The following is a 10,475-nucleotide window of genomic DNA, read 5'->3' as shown; positions in this document are numbered from 1 at the left end:
CTTCTTGTCATGCCACTTCTTTGCCTTTTCCTTATAAATTTTTGCATTTTCGAAGGCATTGAGTCTGAACTCTTCTAGTTCATTTAGCTGGAGCAATCTTTTTTCACCAGCTAACTGAGCATCCATGTTTAGGAATCTGGTTGCCCAGTAGGCTTTATGTTCCAGTTCCACGGGCAGATGACAGGCCTTCCCATACACCAGTTGGTATGGAGAGGTTCCTATAGGAGTCTTGAATGCTGTTCTGTATGCCCACAGAGCATCATCCAAGCTCTTTGCCCAATCCTTTCTTCGGGCTATCACAGTCCATTCTAGGATTCTTTTTAGCTCTCTGTTAGAGACTTCAGCTTGCCCATTTGTCTGTGGATGATACGGAGTTGCCACTTTGTGGCTAATTCCATATCTAACCATAGCAGAGTATAGCTGTCTATTACAGAAATGAGTGCCCCCGTCACTGATTAGTACTCTGGGAGCACCAAACCTGCTGAAGATGTGTTTCTGGAGGAATTTCAGCACGGTCTTGGTATCATTAGTGGGTGTAGCAATTGCTTCTACCCATTTAGATACATAGTCCACTGCCACCAGAATGTAAGTGTTTGAGTATGATGGTGGGAATGGACCCATGAAGTCAATTCCCCATACATCAAACAATTTTATCTCTAATATCCCTTGTTGAGGCATGGCATATCCGTGAGGCAAGTTACCAGCTCTTTGGCAACTGTCACAGTTATGCACAAACTCTCGGGAATCTTTATAGAGAGTAGGCCAGTAGAAGCCACATTGGAGGACTTTAGTGGCTGTTCGCTCACTTCCAAAATGTCCTCCATACTGTGATCCATGGCAATGCCATAGGATCCTTTGTGCTTCTTCTCTGGGTACACATCTACGGATCATTCCGTCTGCACATCTCTTAAAGAGATATGGCTCATCCCATAGGTAGTACTTGGCATCTGAAATTAATTTCTTTCTTTGCACTCTGCTGTACTCCTGGGGTATGAACCTCACAGCTTTATAGTTTGCAATATCTGCAAACCATGGAGCTTCCTGAATGGCAAAGAGTTGCTCATCTGGGAAGGTCTCAGAGATCTCAGTAGAAGGGAGGGACGTCCCAGCTACTAGTTCTATTCGGGACAGATGATCAGCTACTTGGTTCTCTGTCCCTTTTCTGTCTCTTATTTCTATATCAAACTCTTGCAGAAGCAACACCCATCTTATAAGCCTGGGTTTTGAATCCTGCTTTGTGAGTAAGTATTTAAGAGCAGCATGGTCAGTGTACACAATCACCTTTGATCCCACTAGATAGGATCTAAACTTGTCAATGGCATAGACCACTGCAAGTAACTCTTTTTCTGTAGTTGTGTAATTCTTCTGTGCGTCATTTAGAACACGGCTGGCATAATAAATGACGTGCAGAAGCTTGTTATGCCTCTGTCCCAACACTGCACCAATGGCATGGTCACTGGCATAACACATTAATTCAAATGGCAATGTCCAATCTGGTGCAGAGATGACTGGTGCTGTGACCAGCTTAGCTTTCAGGGTCTCAAACGCCTGCTGACACTGTGTGTCAAACACAAATGGTGTGTCAGCAGCTAGCAGGTTACTCAAAGGTTTTGCAATTTTCGAAAAATCCTTTATGAACCTTCTGTAGAATCCTGCATTCCCCAGAAAGCTTCTGATTGCCTTAACATTGGCAGGTGGTGGTAATTTTTCAATTACCTCTACCTTTGCCTTATCCACCTCTATTCCCCTGCTTGAAATTTTGTGCCCAAGGACAATTCCTTCAGTCACCATAAAGTGACATTTCTCCCAGTTTAAAACCAGGTTAGTCTCTTGGCACCTTTTCAGGACAAGTGATAGGTGGTTAAGACAGGAGCTAAATGAGTCTCCATATACTGAGAAGTCGTCCATGAAGACTTCCAGAAATTTCTCCACCATATCAGAGAAGATAGATAACATGCATCTCTGAAAGGTTGCAGGAGCATTACACAGACCAAAAGGCATCCTCCTGTAGGCAAACACGCCAGAAGGGCAGGTAAATGCTGTTTTCTCTTGGTCCTGAGGATCTACTGCAATTTGATTGTAACCTGAATAGCCATCCAAAAAGCAGTAATAATCATGACCTGCTAGTCTTTCTAGCATTTGGTCTATGAATGGTAAAGGAAAATGATCCTTTCTGGTGGCTGTATTGAGCCTTCTGTAGTCAATACACATACGCCACCCTGTGACTGTTCTTGTAGGAACCAGTTCATTTTTTTCATTATGAACCATTGTCATGCCTCCCTTCTTGGGGACAACTTGTACTGGGATCACCCAGGGGCTATCAGAAATAGGATAAATAATCCCAGCCTCTAGTAATTTAGTGACCTCTTTCTGCACCACCTCCTTCATGGCAGTATTTAGCCTCCTCTGTGGTTGGACCACTGGTTTGGCATTATCCTCCAACAGGATCTTGTGCATGCATCTAGCTGGGCTAATGCCCCTAAGATCACTTATGGACCACCCAAGAGCTGTCTTGTGTGTCCTTAGCACTTGAATCAGTGCTTCCTCTTCCTGTGGATTCAAAGCAGAGCTTATAATCACTGGAAAAGTTTCACCCTCTCCCAGAAATGCATATTTCAGGGATGGTGGTAGTGGTTTGAGTTCAGGTTTGGGAGGCTTATCCTCCTCCTGAGGAATTTTCGAAAATTCCTTTGTTTCCTCTGGTTCTTCTTGATCAGGTTGAGCATCTTTGAAGATGTCCTCAAGCTCTGATTCTAGGCTTTCAGTCATATTGATCTCTTCTACCAGAGAGTCAATAATGTCAGTGCCCATGCAGTCATTTGGTGTGTCTGGATGCTGCATAGCTTTTACAGCATTCAACTTGAACTCATCCTCATTGACTCTCAGGGTTACTTCCCCTTTGTGTACATCAATGAGAGTTCGTCCAGTTGCTAGGAAAGGTCTTCCTAGAATGAGAGTTGCACTTTTGTGCTCTTCCATTTCCAGCACCACAAAGTCAGTTGGAAAGGCAAATGGCCCAACCTTAACAATCATATCCTCTATTATGCCTGATGGATGTTTAATGGAGCCATCAGCAAGTTGGAGGCATATCCGGGTTGGTTTGACTTCTCCAGTCAACCCAAGCTTTCTGATAGTGGATGTAGGTATTAGATTGATGCTTGCTCCAAGATCACATAGGGCTGTCTTGGTGCAGGCACCTTCTAATGTGCATGGTATCATAAAGCTTCCTGGATCTTGAAGCTTTTCTGGTAAACTTTTCAGAATGACTGCACTGCATTCTTCAGTGAGAAACACTTTTTCAGTTTCTCTCCAATCCTTCTTATGACTTAGAATCTCTTTCATGAACTTAGCATAAGAAGGTATTTGCTCAAGTGCCTCTGCAAACGAAATCTTTATTTCAAGAGTCCTTAAATAATCTGCAAAGCGAGCAAATTGCTTATCCTGTTCCGCTTTGCGGAGTTTCTGAGGATAAGGCATCTTGGCTTGATATTCTTCAACCTTAGATGCTGCAGGTTTATTCCTTACAGAAGTGGTTGAAGAAGCCTTTTTAGAGGGATTACTGTCAGCACTCTCAGGTGTCTGATCCTCCCTTGGCGTTTGAACGCCAGGAATGGGTGAAGATTGGGCGTTAAACGCCAATTTCTCTCCCTTTTCTGGCGTTTGAACGCCAGAACTGGGCAAGGAATGGGCGTTTAACGCCAGCTTTCCTTCCCCTTCTGGCGTTTGAACGCCAATAGCATTCCTCTCTGGGCTCTTACTGTCCTCAGAGGGATTTTGAACAGTGGTTTGGTTATCCTCTGTCAATTGTTCCTTATTTGGCTTTTTGCTCTTTTGAGCAGTGTTATTCAGTGTCTTACCACTCCTCAATTGAACTGCTTGACATTCCTCTGTTATCTGTTTAGATATTTGCTGTTTTGCTTGATTCAACTGCAGTTCTATGTTCTTGTTAGCAACTTTAGTTTCATGGAGCATCTCTTTAAATTCTGCTAACTGTTCTGTCATCAGGAGCAATTGTTGATTAAGCTCAATCATCTGTTCTTGAGGATTAGGATCAGTGACTACTGTCATGATTTCCTCTTTTGGAGAGAACTCATTGCTAGAGTACAAATATTGATTTCTAGCAACCGTGTCTATGATGCAAATGCATATTTGCATTATTAGTTAGTTAGTTTAGTTAGTTTTAGCTTAATTTCACTCATTTTCTCTAAATAAACAAGTCCTTTTATGAGTTTTGTTTCCATGCATAAGAGTACTTAGGAATGTGTTGATTCTAGCCAAATTCATGCACATGATTTAAGGAATGCATATATGAATGAGTATGAATGAATCTCATGAAATTTATTGCATGAATTGGTAAGACTTTGAAGCTATTTCCCTTGTTGATGATAGGTGATGAAACAAGGATGCATGGAAGCAAGAATGATGCAAGCTGGGCAAGAAGTTGGCGTTGCCAACTTGGACATAAGGGGCGTTGTTCTTGGCAACGCCAGGAAGAGGAGTTGGCGTTGCCAACTTGGAGGATAAGGGGCGTTGTTCTTGGCAACGCCAGGCAGCCTTGGAAGCAAAGTTGGCATTGCCAACTCTAGAACCAAGTTGCCAACGCCACACACAAGCCACAAGCAAGCAAGCTTGACCCTGGAGGCAACCAAGGAGCAAAGCTGGCGTTGCCAACTTGAAGCTGGCGTTGCCAATGCCACACACAAGCAAGGCAAGCTTGGCCCTGGAAGAAGCAAAGTTGGCATTGCCAACTTGAAGCTGGCGTTGCCAACGCCACACACAAGCAAGGCAAGCTTGGCCCTGGAAGAAGCAAAGTTGGCGTTGCCAACTTGAGGAGGGCGTTGCCAACGCCACACACAAGCAAGGCAAGCTTGGCCCTGGAAGAAGCAAAGTTGGCGTTGCCAACTTGAGGAGGGCGTTGCCAACGCCACACACAAGCAGGTTGCACCAACCAGGTTGCCAAACGCCCAATGGCGCACCAACCGCGTTGCAAACGCCCATCAGCCCACCATCCGCGTTGCCAACGCCAATCAAAGGCACCATCCGCGTTGCCAACGCCAATCAAGGCATCATCCAAGTTGCTAACGCCAGGGAGAGGCACCATTCAAGTTGCCAACACCAGGGAGATGTACCATGCACGTTGCCAACGCCCAATGGCCTTGCCATGCACGTTGCCAACGCCAGGAAGCAAGCATGGAGCCTTGAGAAGGGCTCGAGCACGTTGCCAACGTGCTAAAGAGAAGGAGTTATTCACAACAACGCCAGGAAATTGTGGTGCACGTTGCTAACTTGAAATGTATGGGCGTTATTCACAACAACTCCAACAAGGTAGCCTGACCATGTCCTCTTCAATGGAAGATATCTTGAGCTACAGAGATCCAAATTGAGTGCTTCCAGTTGCATTGGAAAGCTGACATTCAGAGCTTTCCAACCATATATAATAGTCTATGGTGGAGCACAAAATTGAAGCCAAATCAGAGTCATCTTTAGGCCCTAAAAACAAGAACATGAAGTGAAATTCAAGAAGGCTAGAGATTAGCCTTGGGGTGTGGCTCGAGCACGTTGCCAACGTGCCACAAGGGGGGCGTGTTTTGCAACAACGCCAGCCCCAAGTCCTTGCCTTGGGAGAGTAAGGCACGGGCACGTTGCCAACTTGGGGTTGAAGGTGCGTTATTCACAACAACTTGGCAACAACTTGGCAGCTTGACCTTACCTTCTTTGAGGAACCATAACTTGAGCTAGGAAAGTCCAATTGAGGTGATTCCAGTGGCATTAGAAAATAGACATCAAGAGCTTTCCAATGATGTATAGTAGTCCATATTGAAGCAGAAGGTTGACACTCAAATTCTGGGCTACATTTAGCATGAAAGTAGAGCTAAGAAGAGGAGAAGCAAGTTGTTGGCAACAACTTGGGCTAGCAACGCCCAAGTCTCATACTTCACTTCCAGGAAAATGTCTTGCACGTTGCCAACGTGCATTTGGCCTGGAGTTAGTGCCAATAACGCCAAGCCAATGGGCCAGAATCATGAGGAATGAACTCTTCCTTTCCAAGTCTAGCAACACTTCCAATTGAGCCAAGAATTGAACAATGAGAAAGCCCACATTGCTAGCCCCAAATTGAAGATCTCTGAAGGAGTTTTAGAGTAGTATAAATAGAAGAGATTGATGTACTTGTAGGGGACTTTTACACTTTTAGATACTTTTTAACACTTAGAATTTTTATTCACTTTTTAGCACTTTTACTTAGCTTATTGTTAGAACTTCCGGGTACTCTCCCGGAAAGCTCATCTTTGGTTTTCTATTGGAATTTTTCTTCTTCATCTTCAAGTCTTAAGCACTTCCTTCTTCTTCTTCTTCTTCTTCCTTTATACTTAGTTTAATTTTGATTTATGGCAATTGTTGTTGAAATTGGAGCAATGACTCACTAAAACCCCATTCATTAGGGGGAAGAGCTCTGCTAGTTACAATGGATTGATGAACTCCTCTTTTCTCCTCAATTCATGAGGTTGATCCAAAGAGGAAACTCTTGTTCTTCAAAGATTCAACCACCATCGAGAGAGGGGTTAATCTATGAGAATTGTGTGGTGAATTTGAGAAATGAGCCACATAATTCAGTTTAGAGTTCATCCTTTCATGATTCTCTCAATCAATATACCTTGGTTAGTATGTGAGATGTAACTCTCCATGGTTGAGATTCTGGGAATTGTGTGGCTGGATTAGATTTAAGCTTCATCTCTTCTCATGAACAATTAGATCACGAGAGTGGCAATTGGCTATGTTGAGAGAGATTGAATCACCAAGAGATTGGGGTTCAATCAACCACTTGCCATGGATCTATACCCATGATTGAGGAAGATTTGACTAACATCAATTCATGAAAATTAGCATCTCTGATCCCTAATGATCCTCTCTACCATCAATTCTTATCTCTATTGCTTCTAGTTGTTTAATTTCCCACAACCCAATTCCCTTCTACATTCTGTCAATTTACTATTCTTGTCATTTACATTTTGTTACTTTAATTCTTGCTATTTACTCTTATGTTCTTTAATTTTTTGCACATTTTAGTTCATTACCATTTATCTTTGTTGTCATTTAAGTTTCTTGCAATTTAAGTTTCAGTTATTTACTTTCCTTTTATTTCTATCTTCTAGTTCTTTACATTCCTTGCCATTTAAATTCTTGCAATTATGTTCAAAAATCAAAATGCTCATGAAATCAAAACTATGTTCGCTTAACTAAATCCACCATTTAACTAAAGTTGCTTAATCTACCAATCCTCGTGGGATCGACCTCACTCTTAGTGAGTTTTATTACTTGATACGACCCGGTATACTTGCCGGTTGTACGTGAAATCTAATTTTTACGTATCAAGTTTTTGGCGCCGTTGCCGGGGATTGGAAAGATTGACAATGATTAAGTGAAAGGTGGTTTAGATTAAGCATTTTTTTTAGTATTTTTGTTAAGCACACTAACTGTTTGATACTTTGTTTCACTAACTCCAATTCCACTCTAGTTTTAGAGTGTCTCACTTGTGATTTTGGTTTGTTTGTGTATGTCAGGAGCTAGTAGACGTAATATTGAGGACGAGAGAACCCTCCGAAGGATAAGGAGAGCAGAAAGAGGAAAGGGAATAGTTGGTGAAGAGGAGTCAGAGGAAGAAGATCAAACCATGGAGGATGAGATGCCAAATCCTCCTGGAGGGGTCAACAATAATGGTGGACACGCTAGAAGGGTGTTATCTTCATATACTATCCCTGACCCAAGACATTGTGGGAGTAGTATAGCCACTCCAAATGTTCAGGCCAATAACTTTGAGTTAAAACCTCAGCTCATCACTTTGGTACAGAACAATTGCTCTTATGGAGGGGGACCTCTTGAAGACCCAAATCAACATCTATCTGTTTTTCTGAGGATATGCAATACAGTGAAGACGAATGGAGTGCATCCAGATGTCTACAAGTTGTTACTATTTCCATTCTCTTTGAGGGACAAGGCCACTCAATGGCTAGAATCATTCCCCAAGGAAAGCCTCAATGATTGGAATGAGGTGATGAGCAAATTTCTAGCAAAGTTCTACCCACCTCAAAAGATCATCAAGTTGAAGACAGAGGTTCAAACTTTCAGGCAAATGGACGGGGAGTCGTTATATGAAGCCTGGGAAAGGTACAAGGCACTAATGAGAAGATGTCCCCCTGACATGTTTAGTGACTGGGTTAAGCTCTAGAACTTCTATGAAGGCTTAAACTTCGAAGCAAGGAAGGGACTAGACTACTCATCAGGAGGATCACTCAACATGATGAAAACTGCCGAGGAGGCCCAAGACCTCATTGAGATTGTGGCAAATAATCAATATTATTACTCATCAGAGAGGCAACACAATCCGCCCCCAAAGAAAGGTGTAATGGAACTTGAAGGTGTTGATGCTATCTTGGCACAAAACAAGTTAATGCACCAACAAATCCAACAACAAATGGAGACAATAACAAAGAGAATGGATGGTTTGCAACTTGCAGCAGTGAACACAACAAATCAACCATCACTTGAATGGAGCCAAGGTGAAGGGACCACGGTTGAACAACCACAAGAACAAGTTCAATACATGAAGAATACTTCAAATTCTCATGATGAATTTCATGGTGATACATACAACTCATCTTGGAGGAATCATCCCAATTTAAAGTGGGGTGAGAACCATTGGCAAAAGAACAACAACCACAATCACACCCGCAACACAAATAACCAAAATCACCATACCAACAACACTAACCAATATAGAAAAACACAAAACACATATCAACACCCTCATCATAACTCACAAACTCACCAAAATAACTTCCCTGCACCAACATCCAACACACAGAATTATCACACTAATCCACCCAACAACTTCCAACAACAATCAACCCCCATCATACCTCCAATTGACCATCATGAGGCCAGAATCTCAAGTCTGGAAGCAACCTTGCAAGCACTTGCTCAAACCACTCAAGCTTTAGCTAAGACACAACAGGAACAAGCGGTCACTATGAAGAACATTGAGAGACAAGTGGGACAATTAGCCAAACAAGCTGAACGGCCAACCAATGTTCTCCCAAGTGACACAATACCCAACCCAAGAGAAGAATGTAAGGCTTTGCAGTTAAGGAGTGGCAAAGTAGTTGGTGAAAGTTCAAATAAAGAAGCAACAAAACCCATAGAGCAAGACACAGTGGAGACACAAGTGGAAAGGCAAGATGAAGAAAAGGCTTCAACATCTAACAAAGGCAAGGAGGTTGTCAAGCCACAGGGCAATCCACCAAGTCAAGGAGGCAACCGTGATGGCAAGGAGAGTATGAATCCACAAAAAGAAAACAAAAATGAAGGAGTGAAAGCTTATGTACCCAAGCTTCCATACCCAACTAGGATACACAAAGGAGCAAAAGACCAACAATTCCCAAGGTTCTTAGAAATCTTCAAGAAACTTGAAATCAACATCCCATTGGCAGAAGCTCTGGAACAGATGCCATTATATGCAAAGTTTCTTAAAGAATTAATCACCAAGAAGAGAAGTTGGCAAGAAAAAGAAACTGTGATTCTCAATCAAGAGTGTAGTGCCATCATTCAACAAGGGCTACCTCCAAAACTCAAAGACCCTGGCAGCTTCCTCATACCTTGCACGATTGGGAGCATGGCCGTTGACAAATCACTTTGTGACCTGGGAGCAAGCATTAACCTAATGCCCCTTACCATGATGAAGAAAATGATGATTGAAGAACTTAAACCTACAAGGATGTCACTCCAACTTGCTGACAGATCCATCAAAGTACCAAATGGAGTAGTTGAGAACCTCTTGGTGAAGGTGGGGAACTTTATATTCCCAGCTGATTTTGTGGTCCTAGATATGGATGAAGAGGGAAACAATTCAGTCATTCTTGGTAGACCCTTTTTGGCTACAGCTAGAACAATCATTGATGTGGAAAAGGGAGAAATGATTTTTAGAGTGCATGATGAGCAAATGACCATAAATGTGTTCAAAGCAATGCAACACCCTGTTGAGAAAGAAAGTTGCATGAGGATTGATGTAGTGGACTCTTTGGTTGAAGAAGTACTTGACACAAACCATCAAATGAAACAAGAAGAAGTCCATAACATCAAGGGACAAGAAGAGAACAAGTTGGAAGCATCAGAGGAACCAAGTGAAGCTACAAAAGAAGAGGCACCACAACAAGAGTTGAAACCACTACCCCCTCATCTTAAATATGCATTCCTTGGTGAGAAGGACAGCTTCCCAGTGATCATCAATTCCTCATTGAGTGCAGAGGAAGAAGAAAAACTCATTGTAGTATTGAAAGCTCACAAAGAGGCGTTGGGATGGACCATTGATGACTTGAAGGGCATAAGCCCTGCTGTGTGCATGCACAAGATCCTCTTAGAGGAGGGTTCCAAACCTGTGGTACAACCCCAAAGAAGATTGAATCCTACAATGAAGGAGGTTG

Source organism: Arachis stenosperma, chromosome 9 (genome assembly GCF_014773155.1).
Source record: "Arachis stenosperma cultivar V10309 chromosome 9, arast.V10309.gnm1.PFL2, whole genome shotgun sequence".
Taxonomy (NCBI): Eukaryota; Viridiplantae; Streptophyta; class Magnoliopsida; order Fabales; family Fabaceae; genus Arachis; species Arachis stenosperma.
The sequence above is the reverse complement of the archived record's forward strand: the minus strand, read 5'-3'. Positions refer to the sequence as shown.